The sequence below is a fragment of the Ovis aries genome, chromosome 20, assembly GCF_016772045.2.
Source record: "Ovis aries strain OAR_USU_Benz2616 breed Rambouillet chromosome 20, ARS-UI_Ramb_v3.0, whole genome shotgun sequence".
NCBI classification, from domain to species: domain Eukaryota; kingdom Metazoa; phylum Chordata; class Mammalia; order Artiodactyla; family Bovidae; genus Ovis; species Ovis aries.
The window spans coordinates 29,760,469-29,786,136 of NC_056073.1; the positions used below are offsets into that span (position 1 = coordinate 29,760,469).

General features: G+C 37.8%; 1 pseudogene; it reads left to right on the forward strand.

Annotated features, from left to right (window-relative positions):
• Window positions 1-23,051: 23,051 nt before the first annotated feature.
• Window positions 23,052-23,977, forward strand: LOC105603800 (putative olfactory receptor 2B8; annotated as a pseudogene).
• The last annotated feature ends 1,691 nt before the right edge of the window (window positions 23,978-25,668 follow it).

The following is a 25,668-nucleotide window of genomic DNA, read 5'->3' on the forward strand; positions in this document are numbered from 1 at the left end:
AGAGATAAGAAAACCTTCCTCAGCAATCAGTGCAAAGAAATAGAGGAAAACAACAGAATGGGAAAGTCTAGAGATCTCTTCAAGAAAATTAGAGATACCAAAGGAACACTTCATGCAAAGATGGGCACAATAAAGGACAGAAATGGTATGGACCTAACAGAAGCAGAAGATATTAAGAAGAGGTGGCAAGAATACACAGAGGAACTATACAAAAAGATCTTCATGACCCAGATAATCACGATGGTATGATCACCAACCTAGAGCCAGACCTTCTGGACTGTGATGTCAAGTGGGCCTTAGGAAGCAACACTACAAACAAAGTTACTGGAAGTGATGGAATTCCAGTTGAGCTATTTCAAATCATGAAAGATGATGTGGTGAAAGTGCTACACTCAATATGCCAGAAAATATGGAAAACTCAGGTAGTGGCCATAGGACTGGAAAAGTTCAGTTTTCATTCCAATCCCAAAGAAAGGCAATGCCAGAGAATGCTCAAACTACCACACAATTGCACTCATCTCACATGCTAGTAAAGTAACATTCTTCAAGCCAGGCTTCAGCAGCATGTGAACCGTAAACTTCCAAATGTTCAAGATGGATTTAGAAAAGGCAGAGGAACCAGAGATCAAACTGCCAGCATCTGCTGGATCATTGAAAAAGCAAGAGAATTCAAAAAAAAAAAATCTATGTTTGCTTTATTGACTATGCCAAAACCTTTGAGTGTGTGGACCACAACAAACTGCGGAAAATTCTTAAAGAGATGGGAATACCAGACCACTTGACCTGCCTCTTGAGAAATCTGTATGCAGGTCAGGAAGGAATAGTTAGAACTGGACATGGAACAACAGACTGATTCCAAATAGGGAAAGGAGTACGTCAAGGCTGTGTATTGTCATCCTGCTTTTTTAACTTATATGCAGAGTACATTATGTGAAATGCTGGGCTGGATGAAGCACAAGCTGGAATCAAGATTACCGGGAGAAATATCAATAACCTCAGATATGCAGATGAATCACCTTTATGGAAGAAAGCAAAGAAGAACTAAAGAGCCTCTTGATGAAAGTGAAAGAGGAGAGTGAAAAAGTTGGTTTAAAGCTCAACATTCAGAAAACTAAAATCATGGCATCTGGTCCCATCACTTATTGACAAATAGATGGGGAAACAATGGAAACAATGTCAGACTTTATTTTTCTGGGCTCCAAAATCACTCCAAAATGACTGCATCCATGAAATTAAAAGATGCTTACTCCTTGGAAGGAAAGTTAGGACCAACCTAGATAGCATATTCAAAAGCAGAGACATTACTTTGTCAACAAAGGTCCATCTAGTCAAGGCTATGGTTTTACCACTGGTCATGTATGGATGTGAGAGTTGGACTATAAAGAAAGATGAGCACCAAAGAATTGATGCTTTTGAACTGTGGTGTTGCAGAAGACGCTTGAGAGTCCCTTGGACTTCAAGGAGATCCAACCAGTCCATCCTAAAGGAGATCAGTCCTGGGTGTTCATTGGAAGGATTGATATTGAAGCTGAAGCTGCAATACTTTGGCCACCTGATGTGAAGAGCTGACTCATTTGAAAAGACCCTGATGTTGGGAAAGATTGAGGGCAGGAGCAGAAGGGGACACCAGAGGATGAGATGGTTGGATGACATCACCGACTCAATGAACATGAGTCTGGTAGACTCCAGGAGTTGGTGATGGACAGAGAGGCCTGGCATACTGTAGTTCATGGGGTTGCAAAGAGGCGGACACGACTGAGTGACTGAACTGAACTGAACTGAATACCTAAGGAAAAGAAATATTTCATAATAGTACTGCATCCTGAAAAGAGTCTAGTATATATAGCAAGTTTACAAAATAATTTTGTTGAATAAATGAAAAAGAAGTTTAAAGACTATAAAGGACTTTAGAAACTGAATTTAGGAGCTATAGAAATTTATAATCATACAAGAGGAAAACAAATGAATTTTTGAACAAGAGTTAAAAGCAGTCTTGACTGTTCTAACTTTAGATTTTTTTAGTTGCTAGGTTTTATGGAAACTTGTAGGACTCCAACTTTTGTAAACATCACATTTTTATTAGCAAAATCCATGACCAGGCAGGAGGATCTTCTGCTGCCTCTCAATTACACATTTTCTATTGGTTCTTAGTACTTCAATTCTATTTTTTATTAGTTTTTTAGTGATTATTTTGTGGCTTTGTGGCTGTTGTAACTGTGGTGTCAAAATGTTAAATTAATTTGGAATTTAAAGTTCTAAAATGCAATTAAATTGGAACAGAATACTTGGTGTCTAAGTATCAATCTACTGCTAATAATCTCTGAGATTTTAAAGACTGCCCTCCAACCCATGCATCTTGGTCTTTTCTGCTTCCTAATGATAGAAATAACATTATCAGCTTTTAATAAGAGATAATATCTTTAGTTCTTTACTGAAAGCTGGTAGGCTTGTATTCCAAGAGATCTATTGTCATATTTTGAGTAAGCTCTTCTCAGTCTTTGCACATTCTTTAGTGATCCCATGATTAAGATCCCATGGTTAAGATTAAGGTCCCATGGTTCTTAATTCCTGTATCTTCTAGATTATCAGGCCCTTTTGTCAAAATACCCAGAATCATAAAACTGGCAATAGTTACTACAATTTGTTTTATCAAATGTATTTTTCTTACCTTTGCTTCTTCCCTCTATCCTTGTACTTTAAGGGTCACAGAGAGTGACCTTTTCCTGTCCATCATGGTGCCAGTTGGAAGTATTTGGCAGTTTTTGAATAGGCTATTTCTCATAGATCACTGAAATGTCTTAACATTCAGTCTGGAACATGATGGGAAATGATTTTGTTTTTCTCAGTGATGCACAGAATGTGATCTGAACTAACAAAAAGTTCATTCTGACAAGAATATGTAAAATTCTTTGTAATTACAAAAGTAGAAACAAATTGACATGAGCATTTAAAACAAATTTCCATGCTGCTGCTGCTAAGTCACTTCAATCGTGTCCAACTCTATGCAACCCCATAGATAGCAGCCCACCAGGCTCCCCCATCCCTGGGGTTCTCCAGGCAGGAACACTGGAGTGGGTTGCCATTTTCCTATCTGCTGTACAGAATACCACAATTTAGAGATTTAAGACAGCAGAAATTTATCGTTTTACAATTCCGGAGGTTAGAAGGTCCAAAATGTAGGTCCTCCAGGACCTCTGAAACCTGTTGGGGAGAATATATCTTTGCAACTGTCTAGTTTTTGGTGCTTTGGTGATAATTTTAGGGGTTTCTTGACTTGCAGCATCAGCCCTTCAATTACTTCCTCAGCAGTCACATGGCAGTGTCCTTGCTTCTCTATTCTGTGTTTCTTCATATTGTATTAGGGATCACACTAGTGAGTAGAACCTCATCTTAACTTCATTACATCTGCAGAGAGTCTACTTTCATTTAAGGTCACATAAACAGGAATTTGGGTTTGGGATTTCAACCTGTCATTGGATGGTATAATGTAATCATGCCTGTTAACTTGTAGCAATTCTTTACTATAAGTGCCTAGTATGCAGTGGTAAGCCTAAGATGCAGGTATTAGTTCTATCTTAGTCTAAGTTCATAAATGAGGTGCATTTGGTCATGATAATTGCTAAGTGTTATGGATAATGTTGCTATTTCTCATTCTAAGTTCTGTGTAGATAGCAGAAGTCTGCAATAGTAGGGAAAAACTGAATCCCTTTACTTGGCATGAATGTCCAATGAAGGTTATTTTCCCATACACACTTTTGTTACACTTTATAAATCAAAATATCATTACGGATTATATGATAATAAGATATAACATTTTGTTTGAATTGGTAGAGAAAATACTTACCTCATTTCATTTCTCCTTTCATCCATACCACTATTCTCCAAGTTTGGAGTTCAGATTCCTCTTTCAGTCCAGAACTTACTTTAAGTAAATAGCAAACTGATGCATAGACACTGTCTTTGCAGATATCACCACCACATTTTTGGGTAAAAGAAACTTTGTCTTGTGGCCTTAGAGACACTTGAATTGGTGTTGGACTAGGAATATGGCATCTTCTTTAAGAGAAAATAACAAGATGAAAGATTTAAAACTACTTCTAGAAGAAACAAGATGGTCTTGAAGGATCACCATAGTTGTATGAAATTAGAGGCTTGGTGTATTGATGAAAATGTTAATATCAGATAGATGAATCACATAACTACTTGTCCCCCATGAAAGGCAGTAATTCAGTGGTTATCAAGTGAGTGTGGTCTTGGAATTGAGGAAAGGTATTTGAGGTATGCAGATGACACCACCCTTATGGCAGAAAGTGAAGAGGAACTAAAAAGCCTCTTGATGGAAGTGAAAGAGGAGAGCGAAAAACTTGGCTTAAAGCCCAACATTCAGAAAGCTAAGATCATGGCATCCACTCCCATCACTTCATGGCAAATAGATGGGGAAACAGTGGAAATAGCGGCTGACTTTATTTATTTTTTTGGGGGGGGGCCTCCAAAATCACTGCAGATGGTGATTGCAGCCATGAAATTAAAAGATGCTTACTCCTTGGAAGGAAAGTTATGAACAGCCTAGATAGCATATTAAAAAGCAGAGACATTACTTTGTCACCAAAGGTCCATCTAGTCAAGGCTATGGTTTTTCCAGTGGTCATGTATGGATGTAAGAGTTGGACTATAAAGAAAGCTGAGCACCAAAGAACTGATGCTTTTGAACTGTGGTGTTGGAGAAGACTCTTGAGAGTCCCTTGGACTGCAAGGAGATCCAACCAGTCCATCCTAAAGGAGATCAGTCCTGGGTGTTCACTGGAAGAATTGATTTTCAAGCTGAAACTCTAATACTTTGGCCACCTGATGCTCTTCACAGGATGAGATGGTTGGATGACATTGCCGACTCAATGGACATGAGTTTGGGTAAACTCAGGGAGTTGGTGATGGACAGGGAGGCCTGGTGTGCTGTGGTTCATGGGGTTGCAAAGAGTTGGACACGACTGAGCTACTGAACTGAACTGAACTGATTTGAGGTGAAGTAGATAGGACAGAATCCTTAGGATAAATACAGAGCCATGCATTTAAATATGTTTTAAAATATGCTAAACTTGAAAGTGATTAGTTATCAAAGGCAAGGAAAATGAAAATTATAACTCACTCAGGCTCCATCGAAGGTAGAACCAGTTCTTTTAAAAATTACATTTACCATAACTTTTGTTATCTGCAGAGTTTTCCCAGGAGGAATCTATGAGTGCAGTGCATGTTTCAGGGCATATGAGGGAGTATAAATCAGAGTAGACAGTTAATTCTGTAACTAAACAGATGTTGGAATCTGTAAAATCTATGGAAATTGCCTATAAAAGGGCTAATATTATATCTGAAGGATATTTTTATAAGCACCAGATTCAAAGTATATGCTTTAAGAGACTGAGATACTTGAAGCTGTGTTTATTTTTAGTGGTCCCAAGAGTGTCCTGCCCCATGTAACTCATTAGCTTCAGTTCAAGTATCCAGAGTTTGACTGTCTCTAGGGTACAAGGAAAGAGGGAGTCTCTGGAGAGGTGACATCAACATAGTCCATCTTTTCCTTCCAAATCGATTAGGAGTGAACCTATTGTTTCCACTTAACTTTCAAATTTCATATCTAGTATTATTGATTGCAAATCTTTTTTGGCTAGTCTTTTTAAAAAATCATTTAATTTTGTCTGTGCTGGGTCTTTGTTGCTGTGCACAGGCTTTCTCTAGTTGTGGTGAGCAGGGGCTACTTTCTAGTTCAGGTGCTTGGGCTTCTTACTGCAGTGGCTTCTCTTGGGCTGTAGTTGCACAGGATTCAGTGGTTGTGGCACATGGGCTTTGTTGCCCTAAGGAATGTGGGAGTTTTCCCTGACCAGGGATTGAAACTGTGTCTCTTGAATTGGCAGTTGGACTCTTAATCACTGGACCACCAGGGAAGTCCTAGTCTTTAAATTTCTTTATAAGTTGAGATATAGTTGACAGTTACATTAGTTTCAGGTGTACACCATATTGATTCAATATTTGTGTGAATTTAGTTTTCATGTAGACTCTAATTGTGGTGGAATGAGAAAAAATACTCAACTTATCTTATTCTCTGTGTATATATTGAAGGTCCATGTATATCCTTCAAGTGGATTTTCATTTAAGATGTGAGATTGTGAATGTGGATTTGAAGAATCTCCTTAATGTTTAAAAGTGAGAATACCTTTTCTGCTCAAATTTCTTTGTGCATTATTCTCTTCAGTAAAGTGTATAAAGTCTTAAGCATCATAGTCAAGGTTCTTTTTATCCTGTTGTTTACTTATTGTTTAGTTTCACAGTTCAGCTTTTCCCCTGTGATGCTTCTTTTGCTTTGAGTGTTTTGATATGGTGTATTTCTTTCAACCATCATACTTCAGTTCAAGCTCTGGTTTCTCTTCAGATTGAGTAAATCTTTTGCCTTTTTTTTTTTTTAATTTAAAGCATTTTTTTCCGCCTCTTTGAAGTGTGTTTTCTTCCAGGTATGTAGGGAAAAATTGGAGCTCAGAAGGGCTTCAAAAGAAGCACCAGCTCTGTGATTTTGGAAAAATAAATGTTATCGGACATCTCAGCAACTTAATAAGTCTAAAATGATTCAACATTTAAAAAAATGTAGCTTCCCAATGTACTTAATCTTTCTGTAGGTTGTATGTATAAAATGACTAGGGGAGAAGGAATAAATATGTGATGTTTACAATATAATCAAAGATTGGCTTGTACTGGCTCAGATAGTGAATAATCTGCTGCAGTGCAGGAAAACTGGGTTCAATTTCTGGTTTGGGATGATGTCCTGGAGAAGGGAATGGCTACCCACTCCAGTATTCTTGCCTGGAGAATTCCATGGACAGAGCCTGGTGGGCTAGAGTCCATGAGTTGCAAAGAATTGGACATGACTGAGTGACTAATACAACAACAAGAAATAAACACATACGCATCCGTTTATATATGCATATACAATATTTTGTAAATATTGGCTTTCTACTTACAAATATGTTCTTTGCAGAATTATGAAAATCATTCTCTTTATGGTAGACTGGGGAACAAGGTAAATGAAATGCAAAAGAGCCAATATATAAAGCAGATGGGAGAAAAGAAGTTGAGGGGTGGGAAAGAAGAGATAAAGAAATTGAAAAGACTGAGACTTTTGAGGGGGGATCTCTAATTCAAACATCCATACAAGATAGATTATTAATAAAATAAATTGGGCCAGGTATAAGAAACACCAGCATAAAAAATTAAGTAAAACATAACAGAAGCTATGGTTTTTCCAGTAGTCATGTATGGATGTGAGACTTGGACAGTGAAGAAAGCTGAGCGCTGAAGAATTGATACTTTTGAAGAAGACTCTTGAGAGTCCCTTGGACTGCAAGGAGAGCCAACCAGTCCATCCTAAAGGAGATCAGTCCTGGGTGTTCATTGGAAGGACTGATGTTGAAGCTGAAGCTCCAATACTTTGGCTACCTCATGTGGAGAGTTGACTCATTGGAAAAGACCCTAATGCTGGGAAGGATTGGGGGCAGGAGGAGAAGGGGACGACAGAGGATGAGATGGCTGGATGGCATCACCGACTCGATGGACATGGGTTTGGGTAGACTCCGGGAGTTGGTGATGGACAGGGAGGTCTGGTGTGCTGCAATTCATGGGGTTGCAAAGAGTCAGACATGACTGAGCAGCTGAACTGAACTGAACTGAACTGAACTGAAGAATTTTACAATTCAAATCGAGTAACAGAAAATTGCATTTATAGTCTTAAAAATCCATTCATTAAAAAAATATAGGACCCCCTAGAACTTATTCATTTAATAACTAGAAGTCTGTACAGTTTGACCGATATCCTCTATTTTGCTAACCTCCCAGCCCCTAAAAGTCTACATTCTATTCTTTTTCTTTGAGTTTGGCTTTTTAGATTTTACAGAGAGATTAAATTCTTGCTTGAACTGGTATGGTTTCTAAATGACGGTGCTGAGAGTGAACCTAAATATTCTGACTCCAAAATTATGCTCTTTCCATGGAACCGTGAAGTAACTTTTTAAAAATGCTTTTTAATAAAGGCTCACTCTCACTTGGTAGAGACTAATGGTTACCAAAAGGTGGCAATCAATCATCTTAATGTTTTAATCATCTTGTACATTCAGTGTTTTCCTCAGTGTGACTGGAAGCTTTGATTATAAATTTTGTTTATAATTTTCAAACTTAAGATGTCATTAATTTACATACTTTAATTAGTTAAGAAGGAAACATTTGATATCAAAATAAATGACTAAGTTTAACAGAATCTTGAGTTAAAATAGAAATTGGTTCAAAGTGTCATATGGTTTTTCATATATTCAGCAACCTGAACACAAATTTTTTAGTTGGTCAAATGATGAAATAAGATATAGTAAACCAAATTTTGGAAGCTTTCTAATGCAAGTGTTTTCTGCATATGTTTATGTAAGTGCATATTTTGGGAGTGAGTTGATGATGAAAATGTAGTGAGTGATCTATGGGCTCTTTCCACATGTTTTGGGGGGGAGGTCGTTAAGTTCTCAGTCATTTCCACACAAGACTAAATCAACCTAATTTTTATTTAGGTTCCAGAAAATTTCCACAAAGATAAAATAGTTTGGGAGGATCTTTCAAAAACCTCATGGTATAATGGAGTATCCGTCTCCAGTCTATTGAAACTCTGCCTACAAGACAACCTCCAGAGTTATATTTTGTACAGGAGAAGGGTGAGTGACTGAATATTGTATGGAACAAAAAGTGACCAAATCTTGTTCCTTGAATTTTGATGGAACTATAAATGTGTTCCATCTTTTGTATAAGATGACCATGTATGTGAAATTGCCTTCAAGAAGTGCATTATTTGCCAATATAGAATAATTAAGCAGCATACTTGGTTTGTAGTCTGGCACTATATATTTTATCTCACTTGTAATTACTTCAGTGCATTTTGAGTTTTTTGAACTTTTGAGAATCCTTTTCCCCATCATTTTGGTTCCCCTCTTCCTTTTCTTCTCTTTCACTTTCAGTGTATACCATTATTCTCTATTTAACTCAAATCTCTGAATATCTATTGTCTCTCTTAGTTCTTATTTGTACTTCTAGACTTATTTGTCTTTTCTATTTCCCCATCTTTCCCCCGATCTTTCCTTTTTCTACTTTCTTTTTTGGTCTCTTTATCCATTTATCAATGGTAACCACAGAAATCCAAAGCATGGTAGTAGTAGAGGGGTGGTAGCATTTCTTAGGAAGCTTTTACTTTTACTTCTAACTAGTAGTGAGAAAGAGAATCAGAGAGTTATTAATAATTCAGAGACCATGAATAGCATGTGAATAATTTCTGAATGGTGGCATTTAAACATTTCAGATGAAAAGTTGTCCTCACTATTCTATTTCTACTGAGAGGATGGTGTCCTGGAGCCTGGTGGAGAAGTATTCTTGTTCTGTATACCTGTCCTATAGTATGGGTATGACATTGTCCTATGTGTTGTTTCTTATGTCCTTTGGCTATCTCTCTCTCTCTGCTCTGTCTCTTTATTTTTCTTTCTGTCTGCCTCTCACTCTCTCTGTGCCTGTCTCTCTCTAAATAATATATGTATATCTGCATCAGTTCAGTTAAGTTGCTCAGTCATGTCTGACTTGTTGCGCACCATAAACTGCAGCACACCAGGCCTCCCTGTCCATCACCAACTCCTGAAGCCCACCCAAACTCATGTCCATTGAGTCAGTGATGCCATCCAACCATCTCATCCTCTGTCATCCCCTTCTCCTCCTGCCCTCAATCTTTCCCAGCATCAGAGTCTTTTCCAATGAGTCAGCTCTTTGCATCAGGTGGCCAGAGTTTTGAAGTTTCAGCTTCAACATCAGTCCTTCCAATGAACACCCAGGACTGATCTCCTTTAGGATGGACTGGAGAAGGCTGAGTGCCAAAGAATTGATGCTTTTGAACTGTGGTATTGGAGAAGACTCTTGAGAATCCCTTGGACTGCAAGGAGATCCAACCAGTCCATTCTGAAGGAGCTCACAATGGATCTTCTTGCTCAAGTCTCTGGACTCTCTCTCCTTTCAAAAGCACTCAAAGTTCTCAGCACTATAGTCTAACTTTCAAATCCATACATGACTACTGGGAAAACCATAGCCTTGACTAGATGGACCTTTGTTGGCGAAGTAAGGTTTCTGCTTTTTAATATGCTGTCTAGATTGGTCATAACTTTCCTTCCAAGGAGTAAGCATCTTTTAATTTCATGGATGCAATCACCATCTGCTGTGATTTTGGAGCCTCCCCAGAATAAAGTCTCTTACTGTTTCTACTGTTTTCCCATCTATTTGCCATGAAATGATGGGACCGGATGCCATGATCTTAGTTTTCTGAATGTTGAGCTTTAAGCCAACTTTTTCACTCTCCTCTTTCACTTTCATCAAGAGGCTTTTCAGTTCCTCTTCACTTTCTACCATAAGGGTGGTATCATCTGCATATCTGAGGTTATTGATATTTTTCCCAGCAATCTTGATTCCAGTTTGTGCTTCTTCCAGCCCAGTGTTTCTCATGATGTACTTTGCATATAAGTTAAATAAGCAGGGTGACAATATACAGCCTCAACGTACTCCTTTTCCTATTTGGAACCAGTCTGTTGTTCCCTGTCCAGTTCTAACTGTTGCTTCCTGACCTGCATACAGGTTTTTCAAGAGGTAGGTCAGCTGGTCTGGTATTCCCATCTCTTTCAGAATTTTCCACAGTTTATTGTGATCCACACAGTCAAAGGCTTTGGCATCGTCAATAAAGCAGAGATAGATGTTTTTCTGGAACTCTCTTGCTTATTCGATGATCCAGTGGATGTTGGCAATTTGATCTCTGGTTCCTCTGCCTTTTCTAAAACCAGCTTGAACATTAGGAAGTTCATGGTTCACATATTGCTGAAGCCTGGCTTGGAGAATTTTGAGCATTACTTTACTAGCATGTGAGATGAGTGCAATTGTGCGGTAGTTTGAGCATTCTTTGGCATTTCTTTCTTTTCCTTTCTTTCTTTCTTTGCAGATGTATATCTGCATAAACATGTTCAATTTAAAGAATAATTTAAAAGTGGAGGTTAATGATATCTCTACTCATAACTAAAACCTGGTCACTACCCCTGACTGTCTGTAACTATTGCGTTCCCTTTTCACCACACTGATCTTAACTTTGTTATAATCAGCTTTTTAATATTCTTTTTAGTTTGGCTGTAACTTTTGACTATAACCATAGTTGTTTACCACCCATGTTTGCATTCATAAGCAACAATTTGTTTTACCTGTTTTTCAACTTTATGTCAAGGGATTGATTACTTGGTGAATTTCATCTTTTTCTCAGCTTTTTTTGGAGAAAGACCTCGTTTTGATTTGTTTAGCTGTAGTTTGTGTAGTACTCTGTTGTATGAAGAGGTCAAAACTTACCTCTTTTGTTGTTGATAACATTTGGATACTGTTCATACTGTTCATGGGGTTCTCAAGGCAAGAATACTGAAGTGGTTTGCCATTCCCTTCTCCAGTGGACCACAATCTGTCAGGCCTCTCCACCATGACCCACCGTCTTGGGTTGCCCCTCGGGCATGGCTTAGTTTCATTGAGTTAGACAAGGCTGTAGTCCTAGTGTGATTAGATTGACTAGATTTCTGTGAGTATGGTTTCAGTGTGTCTGCCCTCTGATGCCCTCTTGCAACATCTATCATCTTACTTGGGTTTCTCTTACCTTGGGCGTGGGATATCTCTTCACGGCTGCTCCAGCAAAGCACGGCCGCTGCTTCAACTCTCTTACTACTTCTCTCTAGGGCTGCAGATAGGCGCGGCTGCCTCCAGCCATCCTACGCCCCGCCCTCCTGACTGCCTTGGCCTCCCTGTGCCTGGGTGGGGGGCCCCCTGGCCCCGCAGCTATGTGGGGCCTCTGGCCTTGCTGCCCTTGGCCTCAGGCGCCGCCCCTAGCCTCCGTCGCGGGGTGGCTCTTCCTGGCTGCCGCCTCCGGCCTCAGACGTGGGGTATCTCCTCCCGCCGCCGCCCCGACCTCAGACGAGGGGTAGCTCCTCTCGGCCACTGCCTCTGACCTCGGACGTGGGGTAGCTGTCGGCTGTGCTTAGTGTGCCAGCCCGCCGCCACCGCCGCCACCTGCGCTTAGTGGTCAGTAGGTGCCCAATATACTACTGGAGGTCAGTGGAGAAATAACTCCAGAAAGAATGAAGAGTTGGAGCCAAAGCAAAAACAATACCCAGCTGTGGATGTGACTGGTGATAGAAGCAAGTCCGATGCTGTAAAGAGCAATATTGCATAGGAACCTGGAACGTCAGGTCCATGAATCAAGGCAAATTGGAAGTGGTCAAACAGGAGATGGCAAGAGTGAACGTTGACATTCTAGGAATCAGTGAACTAAAATGGACTGGAATGGATGAATTTAACTCAGATGACTACAGTCCTGCCCTACTGTGGTCAGGAATCCCTCAGAAGAAATGGAGTAGCCATCATGGTCAACAAAAGAGTCTGAAATGCAGTACTTGGATGCAATCTCAAAAATGACAGAATGATCTCTGTTCGTCTCCAAGGCAAACCATTCAATATCATGGTAATCCAAGTCTATGCCCCAACCAGTAACACTGAAGAAGCTGAAGTTGAACAGTTCTATGAAGACCTACAAGACCTTTTAGAACTAACACCCAAAAAAGATGTCCTTTTCATTATAGGGGACAGGAAACACCTGGAGTAACAGGCAAATTTGGCCTTGGAATATGGAATGAAGCAGGGCAAAGACTAATAGAGTTTTGCCAAGAAAATGCACTGGTCATAGCAAACACCCTCTTCCAACAACATAAGAGAAGACTCTACACATGTACATCACCAGATGGTGAAAACTGAAATCAGATTGATTATATTCTCTGCAGCAAAAGATGGAGAAGCTGTATACAGTCAACAAAAACAAGACCAGGAGCTGACTGTGGGTCAGATCATGAACTCCTCATTACCAAATTCAGGCTTAAATTGAAGAAACCAGGGAAAAGCGCTAGACCATTCAGGTGTGACCTCAATCAAATTCCTTATGATTATACAGTGGAAGTGAGAAATAGATTTAAGGGCCTAGATCTGATAGATCGAGTGCCTGATGAACTATGGAATGAGGTTCGTGACATTGTACAGAAGACAGGGATCAAGACCATCCCCATGGAAAAGAAATGCAAAAAAGCAAAATGGCTGTCTGGGGGAAGCCTTACAAATAGCTGTGAAAAGAAGAGAAGTGAAAAGCCAAGGAGAAAAGGAAAGATATAAGCATCTGAATTCAGAGTTCCAGAGAATAGCAAGAAGAGATAAGAAAGCCTTCTTCAGCAATCAATGCAAAGAAGTAGAGGAAAAGAACAGAATGGGAAAGACTAGAGATCTCTTCAAGAAAATTAGAAATACCAAGGGAACATTTCATGCAAGATGGGCTCAATAAAGGACAGAAATGGTATGGACCTAACAGAAACAGAAGATATTAAGAAGAGATGACAAGAATACACAGAACTGTACAAAAAGGATCTTCATGACCAGGATCATCATGATGGTGTGATCACTCATCTAGAGCCAGACATCCTGGAATGTGAAGTCAAGTGGGCCTTAGAAACATCACTACGAACAAAGCTAGTGGAGGTGATGGAATTCCAGTAGAGCTACTTCAAATCCTGAAAGATGATGCTGTCAAAGTGCTGCACTCAATATGCCAGCAAATTTGGAAAACTCAGCAGTGGCCACAGGACTGGAAAAGGTCAGTTTTCATCCCAATCCCAAAGAAAGGCAATGCCAAGGATGCTCAAACTACTGCACAATTGTGCTCATCTCACACGCTAGTAAAGTAATGCTCAAAATTCTCTAAGCTAGGCTTCAGCAATACATGAACTATGAACTCCCTGATGTTCAAGCTGGTTTTAGAAAAGGCAGAGGAACCAGAGATCAAATTGCCAACATCCGCTGGATCATCAAAAAAGTAAGAGAGTTCCAGAAAAACATCTATCTCTGCTTTATTGACGATGCCAAAGCCTTTGACTGTGTGGATCACAATAAACTGTGGAAAATTCTGAAAGAGATGGGAATACCAGACCACCTAACCTGCCTCTTGAGAAATCTGTATGCGGGTCAGGAAGCAACAGTTAGAACTGGACAGGGAACAACAGACTGGTTCCAAATAGGAAAAGGAGTATGTCAAGGCTGTATATTGTCACCCTGCTTATTTAACTTATAGGCAGAGTACATCATGAGAAACTCTGGGCTAGAAGAAGCACAAGCTGGAATCAAAATTGCCGGGAGAAATATCAATAACCTCAGATATGTAGATGACACCACCCTTATGGCAGAAAGTGAAGAGGAACTGAAAAGCCTCTTGATGAAAGTAAAAGAGGAGAGTGAAAAAGTTGGCTTAAAGCTCAGCATTCAGAAAACAAAGATCATGGCATCTGGTCCTATCACTCCATGGGAAATAGATGGGGAAATAGTGGAAACAGTGTCAGAGTTTATTTTTTGGGGCTCCAAAATCACTGCAGATGGTGATTGTAGCCATGAAATTAAAAGACGCTTACTCCTTGGAAGAAAGGTTATGAGCAACCTAGATAGCATATTCAAAAGCAGAGACATTACTCTGCCGACTAAAGTCCGTCTAGTCAAGGTTATGGGTTTTCCAGTACTCATGTATGGTTGTGAGAGTTGGACTGTGAAGAAGGCTGAGCACTGAAGAATTGATGCTTTTGAACTGTGATGTTGGAGAAGACTCTTGAGAGTCCCTTGGACTGCAAGGAGATCCAACAAGTCCATTCTGAAGGAGCTCAACCCTGGGATTTCTTTGGAAGGAATGATGCTAAAGTTGAAGCTCCAGTACTTTGGCCACCTCATGCGAAGAGTTGACTCATTGGAAAAGACTCTGATGCTGGGAGGCATTGAGGGCAGGAGGAGAAGGGGACAACAGAGGATGAGATGGCTGGATGGCATCACTGACTCGATGGACGTGAGTCTGAGTGAACTCTGGGAGTTGGTGATGGACAGGGAGGCCTGGCGTGCTATGATTCATGGGGTCGCAAAGAGTCAGACACAACTGAACGACTGAACTGAACATTTTGATTGTTTTCAAGTTTTGGTTGATACAAATAATGCTTCTTCGAGCATTCTTATATATGTCACCTGAGGTATGTGACCAAGAATGACTTTAGAGAAGAATATTGTGTCCAGGAGTGTAATTTCAGGTCAGCATTGCTAGATAACAGCCAAACTATTATCAAGAGATTTTGCTAATTAATACTTGCAACAGTAAGAGTAAACTGGGAAGAAACACATTAGTAGCAGGTTTCTATTCAATCCCTCCTCTGGACAACTTAAGCAGATTTGTCTTAACCAGACCTCCTTATAAATATGATGAGATTTAACTAGTATTACATAACAGAAAATTTTAATCTATGAATGTTTTTAGTAATGGGTACTTTAGCAGAAAATTATCAAAAAAACTGAAATTTATGAATATATGGGAAGCAGTTGGCAATAAAATGTAAATTAATCACAGAAGCTCTCTATGCTTGTCTGACTAATAGCATATGGAAACTGAGATGCTTCAAACTTAAATGGCTTTTTCTGAGCTAGCTTGTACTGCTAACCAGCAGTCATGTGTTACTCTGAAGCAAAATGTGTTTCCATCTTGAAAAGGGGATTTAATTTCATTCTTGAAGCTGCCTTTGAAGTTTAGAGCTACAGTTTTTCAAAGTCAGGTGTTGTTTATATCTGCCTTTTCCCTATATTGTCAAGATAAACTGTTTTGAAATAAAATTTAACTGATCTTTGAACTTGACTTAAACAGACACAAGGCCCATCAACTTCCTTCTATTTTTCTTTAGCCGAAATCATGTGAAACCTAAAGGCAAAGACTAGTTGAATTTAAATAAACCATGTCAATTTTGTTAAAAAAATGATAATTTTTCTCTTTATTGTTGGAGTAGATAATTAAAACCTTTGGGTATAAACTGAGCAATGTATACCTCTATGCACTGATTTTTTTTCCTTAGCCACATTAGATGTTTAGTAGTAAATGTAGTGATTTACATTGACCATAAAAGATAAGAATATGCCTAATTACTGCATTAGCTCTATGATCCCTTATAAGTGGTTATGAATTATATTAAGTGAAAAATAATTTGCATATTTATGTTTAATATTAAGTAACTGAATGAATTTTTCATTATATATTTACATGTAAAAGTTGTTTTTGCAATTGTAAGAGAAAAATCTTACAATTGTTTTGTGAAACGTCTGAATTATTCAAAGATGAGAGCTAAGATAACTGGGAGGTCTAGGAAATTATCAGTCATCTGTCAAATATGTGAAATTATAAAAGAGGCAGATTTTGTGTTCTCTGCTATTTTCCTTGATATTCATTTTCCCTGATGATTAGAATCTCTGGACAGGGAGGTGACATCAGTTGATTAACACTTTAGGACACACATTCCCCAGAGACTTCAACCAGGTTTGTTTTTTTTTCTCTGTGCCAACCCAGTCACAGTGCAGTTTCATACCGCCTTCTCTCGTTGCCTATATGGATCTGTCAAAATAGCCAGGTCACTGTATTCAGGAGGTAATACTAAGAGTTCAAAATCACCTCTCTTTATCTTCCTACCATGAGATAGAATACATATCCCCAATGCCACATGAAGATGTGTGAAGTCATCATGATAAAACATTTTATGGCTTAAGAAAGATTTCAGGATAATCTGGTGCTTGATTGCACTCATTCCATACAACCTGCTGTCTGATATTATATATCCAAGTTCCAGTCCCCAGTACTGTGTTAAAGTAGCAACTTGGATATTAGCTAGGAAAAGAGCTTTGATTCCACAGATAAGGTGAATAAAAGTAAGTATAGTGGAACTAAGTTTTTATTGCTTTAGGAATTGGCAAATTAGATTATTTTCAGTTGTGATTGTTCTTGAAACAAAAAGCTCAGTTGGTTAGCATATATGTCAGTTGGCAAAATGAACAGAAATTCCTACAGAAATTCAACAAATATAAGAACTAAACTTAACTGTTTATTTTAGAAGCCAACACTTTATTCTTAGACATTTCATTCTATTTTAGTACATTCATTATAACACAGTGTGTACACATGAAAATAAATTAAATACAGCATATTTAGCTCTAGGAAGACATGCATTTAGAAACAGGATAATAGTGCACATCTGAATGTAAAGCGATTAGACTGTATGCTTCCATTTTTTCCTCTGGGTCCTTATTTTCTGTGAAATTACACAATATTTCTCAAAATCTACTGTCACTATCTATATTTTTTAAATGCTCATTTTTTTCCAAAGAGGCATGAAAATATCTAAAATATACATGGAATCTTCCAAATGCTAGGTTGACAGTGACAAGGAATATTGTGTCAATGCGTCAAAGCAATAGTAACTCAGTCATAGCCCTGAGGCTGCAGAAATCTTGCCGAGACTTCAGGATTCATTAGGAAACTGGATAAGACAGAGTCTGAATGTTAAAAATATCAGTGAATGCTATATAATTTGAAATATCTTAAAAATTATTATCTTGAAATCTCCTGTCTTTAAAATGTGTGGTTTACCTACTGAGTAACCAGTTTTATTAAAATACATATTCTTCCACTCAAATTTTAGTTATATTATTTGTCAGTATTGAACAATTATTGTAATTGCAGACTGTTATCTCTACCACCTGATGTGTGTCAGTACTAAGCATTTAATTTCTTTCATTTATGCCTATTCTCTTGATTAGAATAGTAAAATTGTGTTCCTGTGAGAGATCATTTTCCATTTTTAAAATAATTACACAGAATGTCTTCTTTGTCTTATAGAATCACAATGGAGTATTACTCAGCCATTAAAAAGAATACATTTGAATCAGTTCTAATGAGGTGGATGAAACTGGAGCCGATTATACAGAGTGAAATAAGCCAGAAAAAAAAAAACAACAAACACCAATACAGTATACTAACGCATATATATGGAATTTAGAAAGATGGTAACGATAACCCTGTATGTGAGACAGCAAAAGAGACACAGATGTATGGAACAGTCTTTTGGACTCTGTGGGAGAGGGAGAGGGTGGGGACGATTTGGGAGAATGGCATTGAAACATGTATAATATCATATAAGAAACGAATCGCCAGTCTAGGTTTGATGCAGGATACAGGATGCTTGGGGCTGGTGCACTGGGATAACCCAGAGAGACTGTAAGGGGAGGGAGGTGGGAGGGGGGTTCAGGATTGGGAACATGTGTACACCCGTGGCAGATTCATGTTGATGTATGGCAAAACCAATACAATATTGTCAAGTAAAAAAATAAAATAAAATCTGAAAAAATATTTTTTTCTACATAAACTATGTTGTTTTTCAATTATTTTTTTGTATCCAAGTAATAACTTATATATAATTTTTATGACAAGACTTTCTTATATCATGTCACATAATGATGGTTAACTCAGACACCATTTTTTGTTCCTGTAGTTAGGGTGAATGTGTCTAGTATTTCCAGTCATTATTATTCACATAGTTTGTCTCATATAGATCAAGATTTCTTACTTCTTTAAGTCAACTGATGCTTGTGTTAACATAGATGACAATTCCCAGTGAAATTACATAATTCTTTAAGTATGTAGGAAAGAAATGAGAATTTCTAATTAACCTTATCCAAAACATATTTCTTCTCTTGGAAGACTGCCTTTTCTGGTGGTGTGAATAGTTTTAAGAGAAATGGATTTTGAGTAGGAAAGTACAAAAGGAACAAAGTGACCCAGAACAGCAGAATATATTAGAGAATTAATGGGTTAATGCTTCTAGCACCAACAGATTTCCCATATCCAACTTTACTAAAGGATAATAATTTTCCTGAATGTAAAAAAAGATAGAATTAATATCTTAGTATAGTATACATTAGTATACATTATAGTATATATATAGTATGTACGTTAGTATACATTATTAAGATATATAGTATCTTAGTATACATTAGTATACTAATTATGCCTCAGTGTGCTCTCTATGTGGATTCAATTTTAACATGAAGAGACCGTTATATTCTTTATTCTATTTTAGTTGGTGTCTCCTTTGCCCGACACTTTATATTTCAGTCTAAATCATTCATTTTTATCTGTCATGTAGGTAGCCATTCAGCATTCTTTTTTGTTTATCCTATAAAGCAGTAAATGGTTTATGTAACTTTATCTCCCCAAGTATTTTTTTTTTCAAATAGAAGAGTAGTTGACTTGTATATTCACTTCAGGTATATAGCATAGTGACTTTTTATTTTCATAGATTATACTCCACATAAAGTAATTTTAAAATATTGGCTCAGTTCCCTATGCTACATGCTTGTATCTTGTTTATTTTGTACTTAGTAGTTTTTAACCTCTTCATCCACTGCCCCTGTCTCACCCTTTTCCCTCTCCTTTTCCCCACAGGTAATCACTAGTTTGTTCTTTGTATCTTTAAGTCTGTTTTGTTTTGTTATATTCATTTGTTTTAGCTTTTAGATTTCACATATAAGTAAAAACATACAGTATTTGTCTTTCTTTGTCTGACTTTGCTAAGCATAATACTCTCCAGGTTTGTCCATGTTGTAAATGGCAAAATTTCATTCTTTTTCATGGCTAATATTCCATTGTACATATCTATCTATATAAATATACACCACATCTTCTTTATCCATTCATCTATTGATACATACTTCCATAGGTTGCTTCTAAATCTTGGCAGTTGAAACATGTATAATATCATATATGAAGCGAATTGCCAGTCCAGGTTCAATGCATGATACTAGATGCTTGGGGCTAGTGCACTGAGAAGACCCAGAGGGATGGTACAGGGAGGGAGGGGCGAGGGGGGTTCAGGATGGGGAACACGTGTATACCTGTGGCGGATTCATGTTGATATATGGCAAAACCAATACAATATTGTAAAGTAATTAACCTCCAATTATAATAAATAAATTTATATAAAAAAAGAATAATGCTGCTATGAAAATTGGAGGGTTTTACCTTTTGTCAGCTGCCTTCTTGGTCCTTATTTATATGATAATGTTCAAATAAATTATTATTTTGTTATACTATGTTATTATATTAGTGTTTTCCCTGGATGAGTTAGCATTTTATTTTTTCCCTCCTTTACTCTGCCAAATACTTCTTTATTAGGTGCATTAAAAATAATTTGCCAGCAGTACATTTCAGATGACTATATTCTATTTGTATATGTGTTCATGAGACTGAACAACGATTTCTAAATTTGCTCTTCTGAGCAGGTGTGAATCAAGGGGATGTAGAATGTTATTGTACATGGAAACTGTACATGGTACTTTTCTCTCATACTTTTATGATTAATTTTATTACAAAATTTTTGGACCCAGAATTTTTGTGGATACCATTGATCACATCATTATAAAAGTCAAAGAAAGTATAAAATACTGCATCCTCTATACCACATGTACTGCCTTTGAATTTTAATATATTCATTTGCTTGATGATAAGGTAATAGCTATTTAAAAGCACAAACTTAGATATTAAAAGGACTTGGGTTTCTATCAAAATGGGAATTTTATGATCCTGGTTAAGTTAGTTAACTACTTTAACCTATTTCTTCATATGTAAAAGGGAAATGGTAAATTTCAATTTTTTGGAGTCAGGATTATGCTTGTAAAGGTTTTAGATCATAAAACAGTAATACCAGTAATTATAAATATCGTTAATTGATATGTAGGTAGCATATTTGTCCAGCATTCAACATTTGGATGCTTTATTTTTCAAACTTTAAATGTGAACATTTTTAAAATTAAAGATTGTTTTTGCAAGATACGCATGTATTCTTCCATACTGTTGTCAGGTGATTAAGTGTGAAGTTAAATTAATTCAATCCTTCTTATATATGAAGTATTAAATTTCTGTTTTGTGTGCTTTTATATTTCAAACCTTATGATATTTTGGTTGTTTGCTTTCCTTGCACCTAAATTATGGGACAAGGAAGATGTTTATGGTAGTGATGGAGGAATATTTCCCCGTGGCGTTTCTATTACCGACTCTTCTTTTGTTTGCCCTTTACTTTTCCCTTATGCAGATTTTATTAACATTTATTTTATGCTAATTTTATACCAATTTATTTAACACATCAATAGGTTCTACACTCAAACCTGATTCAAATTTTTAAAATTTTCGAAGAATTAAAAATTTATTTTATGTCTAACAATTTGAACATGATAGAACTGAATTATTTATTTTCTAATGCCGCTTGTAACTGTGCTTATACAAGGACTTCCCTTGTGGCTCAGCTGGTAAAGAATCTGTCTGCAATGCAGGAGACCTGGGTTCAACTCCTGGGAAGATCCCCTAGAGGAGGGAAAGGCTACCCATGCCAGTATTCTGGCCTGGAGATTTCCATGGACTGTATCGTCCATGGGGTTGCAAAGAGTTGGACACGACTGAGTGACTTTCATTTCACTTCATGCTTATGCAAATACTAAATAGTTGGATGAAAATGATAATCAACTAACCTTAGGAATGGCAATATGCTAGGTTTAGTATAACTGATACTTCAAGATTGCAAATATAAATTAGCCTATCGTAGATGGAGGTGCTTAGATTTTTATAAGAACATAATATTCTTTTCTTTATGCCATTCCTTATATTAGTTTTAGTTTTATATTCTATCTTTGACCTGTCAGTGCAGTGACAATGTATATGTCTTTATCTCTATGCATTTAATTATTTATCATAGAGAGCAATGTAGAGCATTATACTTTATGCACAGATTGCACAATTAGATAGCTTTAAAAATGTTTATCTTGATTAAAATGTTGGAAGCAAATAATCCTATCTCCGTTAGAAGTCCATGCACTGTGGTTATTGGTACTTCGTGAAAATGAAATCAACAGAAAGAAGAGGTAAGTGTTGGTGAGATCAATGAAATTTTGGAGTACTTATTATGGTGTAGTAATTTTAGTTATCTTGAGGGCATGAGTTAAGCATTGTAATTATTGTAATTGAATGGTCATATTTTTAGGCTCTGTCTATTTGTCTTCCTACATACCAAGACCAAGGTAGCATTCACAAATATGTGTACACCCGTGGTGGATTCATGTCAATGTATGGCAAAACCAATACAGTATTGTAAGTAAAAAAGAGTAAAAATAAAAATTTAATTTAAAAAAAAAGAGTAGAGGAGCAATTCTGCCAAAAGCTTTATGTGCAGCATTGCTTCTCTACTGTATATTCTTATAGTACTTTAAATCCTATTGAACTCGATCTGAAAAAGACCTTTTATATCTATGATGCATGGAAACACAAGGTCTACTATTTGATTTTTCTTATATTAAATATCAATATCATTATTTTTGATAATGCAGAACTAAGTTGATATGCCATGCCATGCCAAGCCATGCTAAGTCACTTTAGTCATTTCCTCCTCCAGGGGATCTTCCCAACCTAGGGAGCGAACCTTGATCTCTTCTGTATCCTGCATTGGCAGATGGGTTCTTTACCACTGTGCTACCTGGGAAGCCCCAAATTGGTATAATATATGTAGATTTCAATGAATACATCATCTAACCAGATAGTTGCATATAAAATCCCATGGCCCTGTCTTTTAACGTGATAGATTTACCTCCTCCCTAGGAGATCCAACCAGTCCACTCTGAAGGAGATCAGCCTTGGGATTTCTTTGGAAGGAATGATGCTAAAGCTGAAGCTCCAGGACTTTGGCCACCTCATGCAAAGAGTTGACTCACTGGAAAAGACTCTGATGCTGGGAGGGATTGGGGCAGGAGGAGAAGGGGACGACAGAGGATGAGACGGCTGGATGGCACCACTGACTCGATGGACGTGAGTCTGAGTGAACTCCGGAAGTTGGTGATGGACAGAGAGGCCTGGCGTGCTGCGATTCATGGGGTTGCAAAGAGTTGAACATGAGTGAGCGACTGAACTGAGCTGAACTGAACTAGGCCCTCCTCTTTTTGGAAGATACTTTTAAAATTTTAAATGCTTTGTCTTTACAGGAGCCATGTTCTAACAAAGGATGGAACAGAAAAATGGAAATTCTTTCACTGGGTTTATCCTACTGGGCTTCTCTGACAGACCTCAACTGGAACAAGTTCTCTTTGTGGTTCTTTTGATCTCCTACATCTTCACTTTGCTGAGAAACATAACCGTTATTCCATTGTCCTACTTGGACCCACGTCTTCACACCCCTATATACTTTTTCCTTTCTAACCTGAGCTTTCTGGATCTGCACTACATCACCAGCATTGTTCCCCCGTTCCTGGTTAATCTCAGTGGAGCAGACAAATCCATCTCCTTCTGTGGCTATGTAGCTCAGTTCTTCGTTGATCTGGGATTGGGATGCACAGAATGCTTTCTCTTAGTATTCTTGGCATTTAACCCCTATGCAGCTGTTTGCATGCCCCTTCACTACACAGTAATCATGCACCCCTGTCTGTGTGCCCTGATGACTTCTGCTTCATGGATCATTGGTTTTGCCAACTCCTTATTGCAGACAGTGTATATCTTCCTTATAACACTTTGTGGGAGAAATAAATTAGACCACTTTCTTTGTGAGATCCCTCCTTTTCTCAAACTTGGCTGTGTTGACACCACTATGAATGTGTGTGACCTTCTTTGGCAGTGTCATCATTCTTGCCTTAATCATGTTCTCCTACGGTCGGATTGTCAGGGTGGTCTTAAGAATAAAGTCCACTTTATTCTTAAGAGAAATAGGGTTGGCACATGTGGATCCCACCTCATGGTGGTCTCCCTGCTCTTTGGCACAGCCATCTATGTATATCGTCAGCCCAGCAGCAACGACTCCCAGGATCAGAACAAGTTCATGTCTCTTTTCTACACTGTCATTATCCCCATGACCAACCCCCTCATATGTACACTAAGGAACAGGGATGTGAAGGGAGGATGAAGAAGGTATGTTGGAAGGACTCTGACTCCAGATGATGGCTGAGAAGGACAGTTTAATGGAAGCAATTGAACCTCAGAGCTCTCTAGAGGTATGTGTGTGTCCCCCATGAGTCATCTGAAATTTCCTCTGATAACTCTGAGGGAATTTCTTTATTTCAGTGTGGTGCATCGGTGATCAGTCATACCCAACTCTTTGACCTCATGAGCTGTAGGACGCTAGGCTCCTCTGTTCATGAAATTTCCCAGAAAAGAATACTGGGGTGGGTTACCATTTCCTTCTCCAGGGTATCTTGCTGACCCAGGGATTGAGCCCATGTCTCCTGCATTGGCAGGTGGATTCTTTATCACTGAACCACCAGGGAAGCCCTTTTTCATTTCATTCTTTTAAAAAAATGAGTGCTCCAAACCTGGTTAATGGATTCATTCCAACCTCCAGAGATGATGATTCACTGTTCCTGGAGCATTTACATTTTTTAAAAGAATTTTTAAGCAATTTGAATTAATACAGAATATCTCATCCCAAAATATACCTAAAGAACATATAAAATATTTTGAGCTGAAAGCAACTAAGCAGTAAATGCTGAAAAAACTCAGCATTTTCTGCCTAAAGCAGTACACATTCTCCTTTTCATATAGACTCTTATCAACCCAAAGATGGCACCAGAGGAATCTACAAACAAACCTTGTTAAACTAACCCTTATTCCTATTAAGGAAGATAAGTACTACCTAGCTATAGTTGGACCACCTCTAGTCCACACCCCTTTGTTTTGTCAATTCTTCACAAATATATTGGTTCTTTGTCTCAAAGGAGCTTACTGGTTTGCCCTTCTTGGGTTTTTCATTCTCTTATGAAAGCTCCCATGAACATGTAAAAGTTCAATAAGATTTGTATGCTTTTCTCCTGTTTATCTGTCTTTGTCAGTTTAATTTTCAGACCCAGCCAGGACCCTAAGATGGTGGAGGAAAATTTTTTCCTTCCCTACAAGCTGCACTGGTTTTTGTTATTTGCAACCATCTTTGGGAACATTATCCCATTTCTACTTGCAAAGAGACATGTAAGAACATACTATGAAGTACAACAAAAATAAAAGCATGAAACCATTATAAAAATAAAAAACGAAATCAATATAAAAATAAAAGCAAGAAACCAATAAAAGCACTGTAAGGAATACTAATATTTTAGTATTTTCTGACAATTGCTAAAGAGATATCACTTTTTTCTTGCATTTGATTGTGGCTTTATTATAAAGTTCATGGGCTGAATGCATTAGCTTTTTCAGAGAAATAGGTGGATGCAGCTGTGGAAAAAAGTTTGGTCTCAAAGAAAAACTTTCTGACACCAATCCTGATAAAACCATCCAGAAATTAGGCCCAACTGTCATTTCACTAGTGTGGCAGTCATATTATGTAGCATCTATTTTGGAGAAGGCTGTAGACAGGAAGCACTGAGTGAAGGGTGTGATTCACTGCTGCCAGTGACAGCGGCAGTCACTAGCTGTAATAACTCCAGGTAGTATTTACATATAGTTTTGCATATAGCCTGAAAAATGTTGATGTGAGGCATGGGGGTTGGTCATTTTAACCTTTTTCCTTTTTAAAAATGACCTTTAAGAACATTATCATGTCTGAATAGTACATGACCTAAGTTCTATTTCATATTCTACACATCTCACTGACAGTAATTCAGCAAAATTTCGAACGGTAAAATATATTTAGATTACTATCC